Source organism: Euphorbia lathyris, chromosome 6 (assembly GCF_963576675.1).
Source record: "Euphorbia lathyris chromosome 6, ddEupLath1.1, whole genome shotgun sequence".
NCBI classification, from domain to species: domain Eukaryota; kingdom Viridiplantae; phylum Streptophyta; class Magnoliopsida; order Malpighiales; family Euphorbiaceae; genus Euphorbia; species Euphorbia lathyris.
In genome coordinates this window covers 87,533,058-87,551,271 of record NC_088915.1, presented here as the reverse complement: position 1 = coordinate 87,551,271, position 18,214 = coordinate 87,533,058, and the positions used below count along the sequence as shown (strand labels likewise).

At 33.7% G+C, this 18,214-nt stretch overlaps 2 non-coding genes across 2 annotated transcripts; both read right to left on the bottom strand.

The window, feature by feature from the left end:
* Nucleotides 1–16,769: 16,769 nt before the first annotated feature.
* On the bottom strand, nucleotides 16,770–16,865 carry LOC136234489 (small nucleolar RNA Z43). Its single transcript, XR_010691370.1, has one exon. It is a non-coding gene; the product is annotated as a small nucleolar RNA Z43 (small nucleolar RNA).
* Nucleotides 16,866–16,886: 21 nt separating this feature from the next.
* LOC136234487 (small nucleolar RNA snR60/Z15/Z230/Z193/J17) lies at nucleotides 16,887–16,983 on the bottom strand. The gene has a single exon (XR_010691368.1). It is a non-coding gene; the product is annotated as a small nucleolar RNA snR60/Z15/Z230/Z193/J17 (small nucleolar RNA).
* Between the last annotated feature and the right edge of the window lie 1,231 nt (nucleotides 16,984–18,214).

Below are 18,214 nucleotides of genomic sequence, written 5' to 3'. Positions count from 1 at the left end.
CTTGGCTCGATAAAAGCCTATAAAATTAAATAAAAATGAGTCTAATTTAAATTAAAAATACAAATTACATACAAACACAAATTTACATATAATTTAAAGCCTATTTTTTTTTTTGGTAAGAATAATTTAAAGCCTATTGATAACAACCCAAATTATTCTTGAATAAGGAATAAGGGAAAATTAATAGAAATAATGACAAACCATTATTTCTTCTAAAAGAGATATTTATGCATGATTAATGTGGAATTAATGATAATTAATGCAGGGGTGAATATGCAAATAATGAGGAAAAGGAAGGAGTTTCTAGTATTATGCCACACCACGTGGACCATGGCGAGATACGCCATAACGAGATACGCCCGATGAGAGCGAGTAGTGGAGACCCACCATAGCTCTCAAGGAGAGCGTACATACGCCTTGACGGATCAAAGAATATGAAAAGGCGCCTTTATTACCATCCATGAATGGGAATAAATACAATTAAATTGCAATTAATAGCCATTAAAGGGGAATAAAGACTTGACTGTTCGAATACCTCAACTCTGAGGGTTTCAATGCTAAATGCTGGGATTAATGGAGAATTGATAGCAATTAAAGATGAGTAATGACACAACTCTTCACCTGCTTCCCCATTAATGCTGAAGGTTACAGAAACCTATATAAATACCCCAGCTTCCTAGGATCAAAGGTACACTTACTGATTCTCTACTTTTGTGCTTACAGTTTATTCTCAGAAATATTACTGACTTTGGCATCGGAGTGTCCCCGGCCGATCCCAATGGCGCCTCACAGGGACGTGCTCCGATCAAGAATTTTTCCCCGAGTTATCAATTGGTGCGGTGAAGGTGGATCTCTAACAAACAGAAGATCACAAAATCTTGATTGTATAGAGTTTCACAAAGAACAAAACAATGGAGTCAACAGAATAGAAATCACAATCTTAAACTTTGGCTCAATCAGTACAACAAATCTATCCAAAGATACAGTTCTCCATATATTGGTGGGGAAGAGTTTTCTACATTAAATCTGGAATTTTATGATGAAAAAGATAAATTTCCTCCCCTTTCTTATTCCATTTTTAATTAAAGAAAATTGAGATCCCCCACTCTTATAAAGTGCTATGAATATCATTACATGTTATTATGATAAATCTAATAAATTGTGAAAGATGAAGTCATAAACACAAATCTTTCATTAAATCTTGCATGCTTACTATGCCCTCATATTTTTATGCATGACAAGTGTAATATGCCATTATTATTGAATTAGTACAAACGCATGTATAAGACCCGTAATCTTGGGATTTACAAAAAAAAAAATCATCCATTCAATGTGATTTTGTCATTTGATATTAAAATATCATAAAAGGGCTCATGTAATTACAAACGATTTAGATCTAGTCGGTCTTTTGGATGAATATGCATATAACTATTAGAAGAAATTACAAAAAAAATCATATTTGGTTTTTCCTTGTACAATTCACCATCTATATATGGCTTTTCTCCTATATAGTACTTTTAATATCAGAAATTCATATTTTTGAATATTGTTTTGTCAAACAGTTATTTCATTCCCTTTTTTACAAGGATGTGTCTATTCATATAAAAACTGTTTATTTGACATTGTTAGAATTTCTGTTACCAACACAAGAGACTTGAAAATATTGAGTCTATTTGTAATTATCCTGTAATTGTCCCTAACTATTAAGGCCATTATGGGCTGATGAATTACCAAATTGGATAAACAAAACTTTCATGTCCTGAGCTAACTACAAAATAGTGCAAGTGTCGGTTTCGGATCAGAACATTAATTTATGCAAAATTCTTAGGATATACATGAGAATTCCTTAAAGATTGAAGGATTGTATGTGAAGGTAGGTGAGAGTGGATTTAGAGTAATTTTCCTTACACTCTAAATTGGAGGAGAATCATGGTACATGTATTTTTCTTCCAAAATTACCCTTTCTCTTTTATTTTATTCGTACAAATGAAATGATATAAGAGTAATTTTATGTATAACTATGTTATTAAATCATCACTTACCTTTCTTTAATTACACCTCATTCAAATGAGGCTTTAATGATCTCTGAATGCCATTAATGTATGGATGCACAATATTAATTGCAAGTAAATAGCAACTATGTAAGATATCTTACCCAATATAGTATGTCATAACTTTTATGACGTTTAAAATAAATATGCTATCTTGGATATTAATGCGCATTGAAATACAAAAGGACATTATTCTTAAACCATTCTCATTATGGTTATTTATTAAGAATTCATTATGATATTCATGTGCAGTAGCAATCTTTATGGTTATGACCGTTATACGTGATATTATTATTAAAACAAGCACGATTAAAATTCTATTATGAATTTGTTTGACATATAATATTTACTCGGTTTTATCCTTTGACTAAGTTCATTCTAGAGTCAGGGACCAACGTGAAGGAATTATTAAGTTGATTCCAAGATGAACTAAAAATTCCATAAAGAGACATTGCATTATACATGATATTTGCCAACAAGGCCAATGCAAACAGTCTTTTGCTATGAAGTATGTTCCGTGGATCAAGCCACTGATCCCCAAGGTAAGTGAATATAGTTTTTATGACTTACCACAATCTTTTAATAATGGACAGAGTATGCCCCACTTCTGGAGTTCTTTCAGTGCTAACCCACAGGTACAAGGGAGTTGCTAATACTACAACCAGTGCAAACACTGATATGAAAAATAAAGCTCAATCCAAAGAAGTGTATATGCAGAGTCACTTCAGAAAAATTCCTTGACTATGTCATTGGCCAAAAAGGAGTTAGAGCAAATCCAGATAAAATAAAAGCCTTGCGAGGAAAAAGGTGAAAAGAGCGCCTAAATAAAAGCCATGCGAGGAAAAAGGTGAAAAGAGCGCCTAAATGAAAACCCCACAATAGGTGAGAAAGATCCAGAGGTTGAACGGGCGGATCATCGTACTAGAAAGATTGTCAATAAGCATATCAAGGTATAAAACAATTCCTAGCAGAACCACCCTTGATGAGCAGACCAATCTGAAGGGGAGACCTGCATTTGTATCAATCTGTCATGGATAAAGCTATGTGCACCGTGGTTATTCAAGAAGAAGAAGGTCAACAGTTCTCCATCTATTATGTTAGCAAAATGTTGAAGGATGCGGAGACAAGATATCCGAAGCTAGATAAAATGGCTCCCACGGTTGTGACAACATCCATCCGCGTTAAACCATATCTCCAAGCATAACCTCAACATGATCGAGATCAAGATCAAGAACCGGCTTCACCATCATGATTCAACATTGAACACACGAATGATGAGATTGAAAGGCGAGTGCATGCCGCTCTGGATAGACAAGAGAACAATGCAGAAAGATACGCCATCCAGTTAACAAGAATTCGCCATTCACAGCACGAATCATGGGGTACGAGGCGGAAAAAATGATTAAAGCTTCCAACTTGCCACAATATAAAAGAAAAGAATCAATATAAGCGGGACATTACATATCCTGAACCCAAAGGAGGGGAGCATGTAGCCGTTGGAAGAAACGCCAAAGCATACTACAGGTTGGCCACCACACTGAAGCTTGCTGGGAGCTGGCAAACTAGATAGCTTTGTCCAGAATAACAAATAACAAGACGACAAGTAGAAGACAGATCCCAAAAAGAAATTCAAAAGTGTCATTAATGTCATAGCAGATGGACCAGTGTATCAGCCACCCGTGGAAAAAGCAAAAATATCCGTTCTGGATAAAACATCCCTCAATTGCCCCTTTTGCAGAAACAGGTCCAGTAATCTCTCCACATACAGATGCGTTGACAATTGAAGGATGGGAGATAAAATGAAGCGAGTAAAGACACGGGCAGTTCTCACAATGTCATCACCAAAGGTGCATTCGCCAAACTAAAGGTTGATCCGATCCAAATAGAAACAACCATTGTTGACATCATTGGAGTGACGGGTTACACTATCCAGACCAAGGGCCAGAGGTTGCAGCCCTAATTTCCATCCGTCGTCTGACAATGTACATTCCCACCAGCAAAGGAGGAGTAATGATTAGCGGGAACCAAAAGGTGGCTAAAGAGACTTATACTCGGCGTCACTATCAATCCGCCCACAATCCAAAGAGGACGAAGGTGAGAAATATTAACTTGTCACTACAGCTTTGGGCGACACAGAAACGCTCCTTATTGCTGATGGAAAGCGGGTGCGGATCGCCAAAGGATTAAAACTTGAGATCAAAGAGGATGTTAAAAAAGTTCTCATTGAGTCTGAAAGCGTATTTACATAGGAGAATGAGATCCCCACAGGAGTAAGCCCAGATGTGATTACTCATAAGTTAAACATCATTGAGGATGCGGTTCTAGTTGCTCAGAAAAGACGGAACCATGGGCCTAAAAATCAGTATTTTTACATATTCTTATATGTGCATTAAACTGTTATAGTATCCTATATTTTATAATTTATTCTTTCTCGCCATACTTCTTATATTCATTTGCCTAGCTTTTAGTGCTGATATACGCCCAGTGGCTGGCGAATGAAAAGTTCCACAGGTGGATCAATTACCTCAAAGATAGGACGATTGATCCCATCACGGGCGGATCCCCTTTCCATAAAGATAAGAAGCACAGACCCTTAGGAGCTTTCAAATGAGCTCAACTCTCTCCTCAAAGACAGGAAAAGGATTGACCACCATCAAAAGCGGGTTAAAATCGTCTCAAACATGAGATCATTACACCCTCAACTTTCTCCTCAAAGATAGGAGAACACTCTCATGGGCGGATCCATCTTTAGATGATCACCATTCGAGAAAGAGTTAAAACATTCCTTGGACGCAAGGACTTTACACTCTCTCACTCCCTTCCCAAAGAAGGGTTCACAAGTCCTACGGGCGGATCGCTTCACCTCAAAGATAGGTAGCAAGTTGATCCCCTAGGCAGCTTTACTTCCTCTAGAAGGAATAGAACAGCTTCAAACCTTCACAAAGGTTCGCACAACGGAGTATGGCTGGCCACCTACTCCATATTAAATCCTACAAACTTATATATTTACTTACGCAAACGTAAAAGTAAATGGCGACCATAAGGATTAAAACAATTGTACTTAAGTTTTACAAACAATCGGACAATAATCTCAGCGGCGGATCGATCTACCTCAAAGATAGGAAACAATTGATTGCCGTCAGAGACAGAGTTAAAACATTTCTCAGACGTGAGAACTTTACACTCTCAAATACTCTTCCCAAAGAAGAGTCTCAAGACCTGGCAGCAGATCGATTCACCTCAAAGATAGGAAGCAAATCGATCGCCTAAGGCAGCTTAACTTCCTCACCAGGAATAAAAGCTTATAACCTTCACAAAGGTTCACACATTGGGGTACGGCTGGCCACCTACCCTAAACAATCAGAGAAATCCTAAAACAGATTCTAGAAAATTACTTGCTAAAAGATATAATGCATTAGTAAAAATAGTTCTGGAAAGCAAAGGGTTCATCCAAGTAATGAAGCCTCGTATTCATCCCCAAATAATGAAGCCTCGTCTTCATCTCCAAATAATGAAGCCTCGTCTTCATCTCCAAATAATGAAGCCTCGTCTTCATCCAAGTAATGAAGCCTCGTCTTCATCAAAGTAATGAATTCACGTCTTCATCATAGAAATAACAAAATGCACAAAAGTCCCTAAATGGCTGATCATTCTTACTGATCCCTAAGGGCGGGTCATGATCCTCAATATGGCAGACCTGAAGAAAAGAAGTCCCTAAGGCGAATTATAATCCTATGCGGTAGGAAAAAATGGTCCCATAAAGGGCGGGTTATTCCCTTTCTAAAGGAAATATAACTCTCAAGAAGCCCCTAGAGGATAACAATGGATACGGTTGGCCACCTATCCACAAGGAAGCAAAACCCCCTAAAAGTGCATCATATCCATATATGATCCCACATAGGGCGGATCTTGTTCATAAGATCCTGCATAATGAAGCCCCAAAAGGCGCATCATTTCCATATATGATCCCCCATCTAGGGCGGGTCCACTTTCCTCCAAGATAGAAAAATAAAACACCATTTAGACAGCCCTAAAGAGCTTTTTATACCTTTAGGGGGGGGGGGGGGCTTCTGATAACAACCCAAATTATTCTTGAATAAGGAATAAGGGAAAATTAATAGAAATAATGACAAACCATTATTTCTTCTAAAAGAGATATTTATGCATGATTAATGTGGAATTAATGATAATTAATGCAGGGGTGAATATGCAAATAATGAGGAAAAGGAACGAGTTTCTAGCATTATGCCACACCACATGGACCATGGCGAGATACGCCATAACGAGATACGCCCGATGAGAGCGAGTAGTGGAGACCCACCATAGCTCTCAAGGAGAGCGTACATACGCCTTGACGGATCAAAGAATATGAAAAGGCGCCTTTATTACCATCCATGAATGGGAATAAATACAATTAAATTGCAATTAATAGCCATTAAAGGGGAATAAAGACTTGACTGTTCGAATACCTCAACTCTGAGGGTTTCAATGCTAAATGCTGGGATTAATGGAGAATTCATAGCAATTAAAGATGAGTAATGACACAACTCTTCACCTGCTTCCCCATTAATGCTGAAGGTTACAGAAACCTATATAAATACCCCAGCTTCCTAGGATCAAAGGTACACTTACTGATTCTCTACTTTTGTGCTTACAGTTTATTCTCAGAAATATTACTGACTTTGGTATCGGAGTGTCCCCGACTGATCCCAACGGCGCCTCACAGGGACGTGCTCCGATCAAGGATTTTTCCCCGAGTTATCACCTATGAAATTAAATACAAATTTTCATATCAATATAAACTCTTAATTTTTTATTCTAATTAAGGATTAAAGTGCAAACATAACGTTTTGGGTCATGAGTAATTTTACCCCTAACGTCTAAAATGGTGCAATTTTATCCATAACATTGATAAATTTGGTAAATTTTAGAAATAATTCATAATATGGATGCAATTCCTAATTTTTAAATATGGATGCATACTTTAGTTTTTATTTTTTTTATTAAACGATATATACTTTAATAAACTATCATTTCTTGACTTTTATCTAATTATAGATAATGATAAAGTATGAATAATAATAATAATAATAATATATAATAATGATAAATTATAGATAAATAATAATAATAATAATTATAATATAATAAATAATGATAAATTACTGAATGCTGAACTGAATTGAATTGAACTGAACTGAACTGAACTGAATTGAATTGAACTGAACTGAATTGAACTGAACTGATTGTTACTGAAATTAAGTGATAAAGAACAGGGCCTAAGCCTTCTATAAACCATATAAAATTTAACTTAATCACTTAAATTAAAATGTTAAGGACTTATTTAATTTAAGTGCATTTGATAACAATTACTTCTATACCACTTAAATTACTAAATTAAATTAAAAAAAACAGTTATTTTGATAAGTCAAAGTATGTAACTTAACATTTTAAGCTAAACCAACGTGGGCTGGGCAACCTATGTTCAGTTCGAGTTCTCTTGGATCTTGTCCGGGTCAACAAACCAAGTATCATTTTTTCCATTCTTGCAAATTTTAGTGTTGAGAATTGTTGTTTGTGGGCTATGGTTGTGTGGAATATGTGGTTGAATAGAAACAATTTTATTTGGAATAATTCAAGGAATTCTGCATATGTTTGTTTTCGTCTAGCGTGCATTGGGTTGAAGGAGTGGCAGGATGCTCAATCAGAGGGGATGAATGTTTGTGTCCAGGTTGTTCCAGATGGGGCAGGGTCTGCTCGGGGTGCAATTCGCCGGTTACGGCCACCTCCAGCTCGCTTTAAACTGAATGTGGATGCCTCTACTATCTCGGGGTCAGGTATGTTGGTTTTAGGTGCGGTGCTATGAGACTGTATCGACAAGTTTTGTGGAGCTTTTTTTCCAAACTTGTGTGGGGTGATTTCTTGCCTCGTGTAGGGGAAGCTATGGACATTCAGGAAGCTCTAAGTTGGCTCAACAGAAAGGGTATGGACGACTGTCTTATTGAAACCAACGTAGAGATGGTGGTTTTAGATCTTAATCAACCTACCTTCAGGTCTTATTACAGTCTTGTTTTTTTAATGATTGTAATAGGTTGATTCATTCCTTTAATGATGTTAGTATCATTTTTGCTAGTCGTTTTGCGAATAGTGTTTCCCATGAACTTGCAAGGGCATCCTATTCCATGCCAGAACTGATGAAGTGGCATACTAATCTTCCAGATTTCATTGTTCAAGCCTTGTATTCTGATTCTATTTAATATATGGTATTTTCTTTTAAAAAAATATTTTAAACTAAACAATATCAACTAATATTTTTATAGCAATTACATCGTTTAATATTTTCAGCACTTAAAATTCAGTATTTATTTTTTCAGCACTTAATTTTCAGTTTTATCAAACAACACATGTGTGCAATATATCTTCCGAATTTAACTTACTTTTTTACAATCAGTGACAGGGCCGGTCCTGAGATTTGGAGTGCCCTGTACAAAAGTAAAAAAGTGCCTAGCTAATAAAGTTCAAAAAAAAATTACAATTAAATAAAAAAAATCGAGTAAAAATAGTTCTTCTATAATTTTTTGAAGCAAAATCACTAATTAAACTCTTATAATCAACATCTTCAAGCAACTCATGTTCAATGGATAATAATTCTAATCCATTTAACTTTTCTTGTGGCATGGTTGATCGTAAATATGATTTAAGTGACTTTAATTTTGAAAAACGTCTTTTTGTGCAGATGCAACAGTAACGAGTATCGTTAAGCAATAAATACATTTGGAAAACAATCAAACCGTTTCAAATAACTCAATATATCAAAAACATTTTTTTATTTCTTTTGGTAAAATAGTAGGTAAATTTTTTAACTCTTGAAATATATCCTGACTATCAATATCACAAGAATTTTTGTGTTTTAAAACATGTTCAAGATTATCACATGATATTTTCAAATTACTTTCATTCATTGAATTTAACTTTTCATAAGAAAAAAGAAATCCAAAATTCTTTTCGTATGTAGTGAATTGATCAAACATTCTTTCTGATGATCCAATTGCTTGATCTACTAAATAAATAAAATAACTGATTCTAAAAGATTCGTCTAGTAATTGTGTATCTTGTGAAGAAGCATTTTCGTTAAAAAAAAATCTATGAATTCTATGTTTTTCTTGAAAAACCGAATCTATTTTCATTTCAACATCAATTTCTTTAGCAATATTTTTGGCATCACTAAAACCAGTCTCCATATACTTTTTAAAAAACTCAATTAGTCCATTCACTTCATCAATAGCAACATCAATAAGCATATCACTAGATTGTAAATGTTTACTAATCAAGTTAACAAGCATGCAAAATCTCATCATACCATAACCATAACTATCAAAAACTCAAAATTTCCAACATAAAGAGTTACTAAAGCATTAGCCCGACAACAAACATCATTATCAGTTTCAGCTAATTCAAGTAAAGTTTCTCTTAGTTCAATACGTTGAAACCTAATTGCTTTAACAGCTTCAACATGGCTTTCCCATCTTGTAGTCTGGCTTAACACTAATTTTAACATTATCTTTTAAAATTTTCCATTGTTTTGTTGAATTTGAAAACAAATTATAAATTCTTTGTACAACCCCAAAAAAATCTTTTGCTTTTGGACATTAGTTTGTCATATCACAAAGAGTTAAATTAAGACTATGACATCCACATGGAGTATAAAAAGCCCTAGGATTTATATCAAGCAATTTTTTTAGCACCTTGATACTTACCCTTCATATTAGATCCATTATCACACCTTTGTCCTCTAATATTATCAATGTCAAGATCAAGAGTTACAAGAGCACTTAATATCCAAGACATTTGTTCTTGATAACTTATATCTGGAGTACGATCAAGTATTACAGAAAAATATTTTGCTTCTTTAATTTTTTTGATCACGATACTTTTAATTTGACTAGCCAAAGAAATAATTAACTCATTTTGAATCTTGTGACTAAGATAATGATAATGGATTTCATTATTTTCAATGCGCCGGATATGTTCTTTTATTATTGGATCCCATTTAGCAATCATTTCTATTAGTCCCAAAAAATTACCATTATTATCCTCAAAAAGTCTCTCTTTTGTTCCACGAAAAGCCAAATTGTTTGTAGTACCTCCTTCCAGTGTTGCTTTTCTTTTTTGATTTGCTCTTGAATATTCTTATCAATTGTTTTATTTTTCTCTAGTCTAGCATGTAAATCTATCCAAGTACACATATTGTTGACATGGTCACTACTATTTTCATGTTCTTTAAGCCTTGCACTAACATGTATCCAATCATCAAACCCTTCATTTATCAATCGACTTTCTTTTTGCGGATATCTTTTAAATAACTTGCAACAAAAACAAAAAACTCTATCAAGTTCCTTCGAGTACACTAACCATGTTCTATCACGTTTTTCACCATTTGACAAACAACGGGTATAATAGTTCGAAGAGAAACATCTAGAAAACTTATCTTTGGGACCTTTTTCTATTGGAAAATCTCTTATTGGACCACTTGATATCAATAAATCTCTTGACTTTGCATCAAGTCCATCCTATGTTCTTGGGTCATAAATATCTATCGAAACCTTAGAACTATCATCAAAAAAACTATTGGTGACCTCTTCGTTATCGTGTACTGCATCATTTTGATTGTGTACTGCATCAATTCCAATTTTTTCACTCTCATCTAGTCCTAGATTCTTTTTATGATTTAGTTCATTGTCACAAACTAAACATTCCACTGAAGTTCCAATTACATTAACACCATCAACATTTTGAGTTTCTCTAACAACAAATCTATTGAAAGCCCCTTTTTGAGATTGTACAAAAGTTATGGTGAGGTGAGGTTGATTTGAGATGTGCAGTCATTTATTATTATTATTATTATTATTATTCAGTAAAAGAGATTTTATTCAAATCAATCTTTTGTTCAAATTTTTATTTATATTGTTCAACATCATTACTTCACAATATGTGTTTTTTTAACATTCCCAAGCCTATTTTCCAATAGTGGTCTGGTAGTAATATCATGCCTAACTGCGGGAAATGACAAAAGCAGAACAAGAATTGGTGGTTTTGATAATATAATTACAAGAATATAATATATTAATAAAAACAACAAAAGGTCATTACTTATAATACATTTCTAATTAATATATGATCAATGGTGCAATTTCCTCAGAAATATTTCAACTTAAGGAGGGCCAAATTGTTATGGACCGACCCATCAACTAAATTGATGTGTATCCTTCTTATTTCTAATATTTATTTTTTGCAATGTGATCATATGTTTGCATTGTGCATTGTTCTAGTTAATATTTTTCCTTGTATAGATTGGTTAATGTGCAGTGGATATAAAAATAAGCCGTTTTCTTAGGCCCTGTTCTTTTCAGCTTATTTTTGCTGAACTAAACTGAACTGAACTGAACTAAACTGAACTCAACTTATAAATAATAAATTATATATAAAAACAATACATAATAATAATAATAATAATAAGCTGAACTGAACTAAACTGAACTGGGCATATGTAGATTTTACGCCCAACATGCTTTCCTGATGTTATTGTTATAGTTTCACAAATTCCACTACCACATCCACACTTCATATCCCTTGCCCGCATCATGAAGTTACAATTCTAAAAAACGTAAAAGGAAAACTATATATCAAGCCAAGAAACAAATGAGTTATATGATGCATTACAAAACAAATAACTCACAGGGGCTGTGCATGTGTATATATGATTCCCAAATTCTTCTTTCTCAACTGCAATTGATAATCTTGTCAATGCTCCACAATTAGGGCATGCATAGCCTAACAGAAAAAATGAATAATGCATGTCAGATCATGCTGAAATGGAAACGAAAATTCAAATAGAGTATTTCAAACATACATGGACATCATAATCATGTATGTTTCAATACACGTTCAATGTTGTAACCTCTGAAAAATAATGGAAAAAGTAATAATGAATGTTTCAATGACTTAATTTATAGACGTTAGGGGTAAAATTGCTCCTGACCCAAAATATTAGGGGTATTTTTGTACCTTAACCCATATTTTTAACTTCTTAATTAAGGCAAGTTAAATTAATAAATTACAGTATTTAAAGAAAATGTCAAATAAAATAATAACAATTAATTTAAATAGTACTCATGTTTTATGTCAAAACACTTCCGTGGTTCGTTTTTAAATTAAGAAGAGATAGGGGGGTTAATTATAATTTTAAAACTAAATTTTTAATAAACATAAAACATCGATCATTCTTCAACTCAGACAATATTCAACGCAGATAGGGACACAACCTGAAGCCCGGCCGCCCTTCTCTTCTCTTCTCTTCTTCTGCTGAAAAAAGGTAAGCTGCAGCAAAACCTAATTTTGTGTTTTTTGAGAAATACTGATGTATTTGGGGTTTTTGTTAAATTAAACTAATTGGGGTTTGTGTTTTACTTAGTTTGTGTTTGTGTTCTATTGGTTTTTTTGTTATGATATGTTAAATTCAATTGATTAGGGTTGTGTTTGTGTTTTACTGCAGTAGCATTGGTTCTAATTAGGGTTTGTGTTTTACTTACTTAGTTGGCTGGATAATATGTTTGTCATTTTGATTTTAGAAATTTTGCCTCCTAAGGTGTTTTGATTTGTAAATGTAGGGATTTAATCTTGTCATGATGGTTATGGTATGTCTTGAATTAGGATTCTTGCCTCCATGTTTTTTCATAGTTAAAGAGTAAGTTACAGGGTTGTTTTGGTTGTTATATTTAGATGCCTATATCAGTGACTCTACTTTGGTAGAGAGGGGGCATCTCATGTGGGGTTTAGGGCATTAGCTCAACCATTTATCTTTGTTAATCTTAGTTTTCCTCTTATCTATCAATATAATCAGTATTTCTCCCTTCTTTTTTGTATATGGATTTGAATTTCTAACAGTCAAAATGAGCAGTTCGAAGAAAAGAACAGAAAAACATTATGTTGTTTTGGTTGGCTACAACCCTGGAATTTATAAAAACTGGCTAACATATGAAAAGGAGATTCGTGGTTACAGAAATGTTGTTCATGCATCATTTGACACGCTTGAAAAGGCTCAAACAGTTTTTAGTAATTTCCTCAGTGAAGAGAGGATATGTAAGAAGGTATAATTTAAGTCATTGAAACATTCATTATTACTTTTTCCATATATTTTTCAGGGGTTACGACATTGAACGGGTATTGAAACGTACATGATTATGATGTCCATGTATGTTTGAAATGCTCTATTTGAATTTTTGTTTCCATTTCAGCATGATCTGACATGCATTATTCATTTTTTTCTGTTAGGACTATGCATGCCCTAATTGTGGAGCATTGACAAGATTATCAATTGCAGTTGAGAAAGAAGAATTTGGGAATCATATATACACATGTACAACCCCTGTGAGTAATTTGTTTTGTAATGCATCATATAACTCATTTGTTTCTTAGGCTAATATATAGTTTTCCTTTTACGTTTTTCAGAATTGTAACTTCATGATGCGGGCAAGGGATATGAAGTGTGGATGTGGTAGTGGAATTTGTGAAACTATAACAATAACTTCAGGAAAGCATGTTGGGCGTAAAATCTACATATGCCCATCTGATGTAAGTTTGTATCCAAGGATTTTTTTTTATTTGTGGATATAACAAAATAATTATCTATTTTAGAATTTATCTCTAAAACGATATTGAATTTATTATTTTTCTTGTTAGGACCCATGCAATTATCTTCGTTGGGTGGGTGGTCCGACAACAAGTATTGGTGATCTTGTAGCTAGGATTGGGCATATAAATATTTGATAGTATTGTAATGTTAATCACTCTTTTAGATGGTATATATAAACATCAATTATATGTTATATGTACATATTAACCATTGCTTGTCTTAGATGATAATAACTAAATATTAGTATTAATGGACCCAAATTTAGACTAAATATTAGTATTATTAATAACTAATAATAAGGTGCAGGATATAAACATCAATTCAAATGATTGTTGCTGCATTTGATAAGGTTGTAATTGTTATATTGGATTTTGAGTGATGAGTGAATATTTATTTGCAGGAGAAGCTATTCAAAGTTGGTCTTATCTTTGAGCAAAATCTAAAAGGTTGCACAATTGTCCCTCCACTAGTAGCAGATGGCATATCATAGCATGAATATTCTATTACTTTCAAGCATGCTCAAGCTTGTTGCAAATGAGTATAGCTGCAATCTATTTTTCAAAACTAGAAAAAAATACCTATTGTTTCTTACATTGAGTTATTATTAAATTATTATAATTTAGAATTTTAGAATATATAATTCTATTGAATATTCACTTAAGTGTTGTAGTTTGCAAGTCTATTTCATTGCTGATATCTTCAAGTTAATTAGATAGGTAAACTAGTGGATATAGTAAATCAATTCTCATTTCATTTCTTGCTGTGGTAAATTTATTTTAATTAATTATTAATCTTCAGAAATTAATGGCAAATTTTAGTCGTTTTGTCCTTTCGATTTAACACAATCGTCTCGATTAGAAGTTTTTAGCATATTTATCTCATTTCGTTTTTCAACCATGTGGACTTTACCGACAAATCCACGTTCTCGCCTACCAAAAGGCGTACACAAATAGGAATGCTATTCTAGAAATATTAAAAAAAAATGAATTCTATTTCTACACCAAATACAACTGTAGCTAATTTAAATAAATTCCAAATCTTATTTATTCAATAGAAAAAAAAATCCTTTGTAAATAAAATGAGATTTAAAGTTCACGACAACAATATAAATAAAAAGTTCAGGTAACATATTATCAGTAGCCGGAGTACCAAGTAAACAACGATCTAGCCAAGCTGCCGCTTTGTGACATTAATCCATTGGTGCAGCCACAAATTACACCCAGGCTCCCAGCAAGTCAAAGTAGAATATAAATTCCTACCTGATCAAGTGCAGCACGGAATGTTTTCTTACTGCACCTTCACATGCCCAAAAAAAACTCCGCTTATCATTATCACTGAGCTTCAACATGGCAAGTGCAACCTGTTCTTCGTTCAACTCTAACCCTAATTTCAGCAACTCCATATTCACTCTATTCGCTTCTACATTTCTTTGATTTGTCAGAGACATCCTAGGTATACTCCTGCTAGAAGACTTAAGTCTGGAACTTGTACCACAACTCCTCGAAGAAGTCGTATATTTCTTTTTGTACAAATCCCAGTCAAGATTTACCAGATTGTCAAATAAGGTGCACATGTCCTTGCCAATTCTGATCCTAAATTCTTGATGAGTGGAGGACTGTATTTGTATCAATACCATTAAAAATTTGATGAGCAACCCTATATTTGACAAAGAAAACAACTTACCTTCTCTTCATAATCTTTAAAAAATTTATCGAGCTTACTTCTCAACTTTGGAGTCGGGACTTTCCCACCTAAGTTTTTATTCAGATTCGCCAAGCACTTTTCACTATTCTTTTTACTAGTACCTTGTTCACATGAATCACTTTTTAAATCCTCCAGATACATGTAATACCTACTCACTAAGACTTGCAACCGTCTCTCTGTCCAATAAAAGTGATCACTACTAGGAGACATGCTCAACTAGAGAAAAACCAACAAATATGTTAGGAGCACAATAAAAATTAGAGGGTAAAACAAACAAATAAATCAAAATCATTAGGAGCACTAATTGTTAATTGGAAGTTACTAACCTCTACAGCTTGTGAAATCCTGACACGACGGGATCTAGCACCCACTGGAACATATTGGTCAAACCTTTCATGTCTAACCAGCACCCTAAATTTTTTGCATATATTTTGACCAAGAATTTATTTCAAGTCATAATAACTGGAATCTTTAAATCTATAACATCTAGCAATGTCATCGAGTTTGTTTGTAATGTCATTTTCAGTGGGAGAATCGTGAGCTTCATCATTAGTAAGTGTGAGAAGCTTCGTTTTCAGTGTGTCCAATAATAGCGAGTGCCTATTACTTGAGCGATTAAACAACATTGTGTCTGGATTCTGCACATGATCATAGAACTTGGTTACTAGGAGTTGCAACCTCTCGTCTGTCCATATGTAGGGCATCTACATAAAATAACAAGAAATACAATTAAACAAGCAGACACATCAAAATCATCAAGAGCATAAATTGTTAATTAGAGGCATATGTCGAGATCATCAATAGCATAAATTGTTGCTAACCTCTTGATTAGTTCTACGTTTTAAATAAAATTCAAAGTTATCTCCAATACTCTCACAATCACTTTCGAATTGCCCGCGCTTTCATTTTTGATGACCTACAAGTGATGGTTATGTATTAGTAATATACATATAACTTTAGTCACTCTCGGTTAGAAAGTGGAGCAAAAAATAGTGCAAGGTTAGTTAGGTCTCTTTAATCTTATCCGCTCATCCCACACATCAACCATTAACAACAGATATACTATATAGTAAGGTTCTATTGAAAACCAGTTTATGTGGAGAACCAAGAACACATTTCTTGTCCTGAAAATATGGTTATTTTGTCTGACGAAAAAGACCAATTAGAGGTAAACTATAACTAGAACAAAAGTTTAACTAACATATTTTGCAGAACCCAACAGAAATAGAAGCATAACATATGGTTCTTCTCCATTTTTCATTTCAATTTCACCTCGTAATGGCGGCACATACAAAACCCTGACTTGACCGCAATACGGAAGCAGACATATGCACAAAATTTATCATAACAGGATGGTCGGCAAGGTGAAAATCACCATTACGACGAACGAGACCAATCACATTGAGTCATCAGTGTCCCCAAACACAAGGTAAAATTCAAGGAGTGATCAGATAGGAGCGAAAGACTAGTTTCAAATGTGTAATCATAAATATAAATTATCATTTGAACTATGCATCTAATCATCACTTGACCCCCTGTTTTTGATTTAATTTACATTCACAAAAAACACAAAAACAAAATCAAGAAGGAAGGCAGTAGCATTGAGTTAATCATGAATTTATCATAATATTACATGATACACTATCTCATCATTGGCTTCAATTTTAATTAAAAACAATAACACAAAAAAAGGTGAAAAATGAAACAGCCTCATAGAGAAGATTATGTATTCAACATAGGGATAATTCAGACATATGCTTGTCTTTTAATAAAATTTATCATCACATGCCAAGAGCAATTGGTATGTGTATACATAACATAAAATTAATGTAAAAATTAAAACACACAATCAAATCACATTTTGTCTTTAATCAAAATGAATGATGTTTCCAAATAATGTTTCCAAATAATGTTAAACTTGCTCTGAATTGATGTTGGTTTCTTAAATAGGAAGTAGAACTTACATTGAGTGTTGGGATGGCAGCAATGACAAGGCTTATAGATGCTACAAAAGTCTGCGTATCAGCAATTAGACTCGGGTCAAAGGAACTCACCATCAACAAATTCATAAGCCAAACAACCAGAACAAAGCTTTCCTACTACAAATCATAGAAAAAGAAAAGCAAAAAACACATAGAATGCTGCTCACGTGCATATGACGGATTAATTTGATTTGAAGAGCATACTATCTATTTCATAGCCTCACATTATAACTCCATACAACAATAGCATGCCGATCAACGAACAATAATACACATTGCTAGTTCTTCATATTTAATAATTACGTGAACTTCAATTTTAGCTATGACCCAATTTGGCACATGGATGAACCAATAATAATACACACTATTACATGAACTTCAATTTTAGCTATGAACCAAATTAGCACGTGAAAAAGGCAGCATATATTTTTTTAATAACGCAACATAAAGGCCTTAATCTAAAAACCCTAGAGACCATATCATAAAATTAGTATAAATTTGCACACTGATAATGATATAACAAAAGAAACAGTAAATTGAGAACTTATATCGGCATCAGAATTTCGAGAAATATATATGTCACATGCGAAAAGAAATTAAAGAAATTGATATACCGTGAAAGCAATAAATGATAAGAGAAAGAAAGCTTGATCGGCCGAGCTAAACGTAATCGATCTATGAAGAAACGAGGGCACAAGTTGATTTCCCACTTGCAAGAAATCGGAAGTGTTGAAACACCTTTCCACATGATTTTGATTTGATAAAATTATTTAAGTTAATCACAT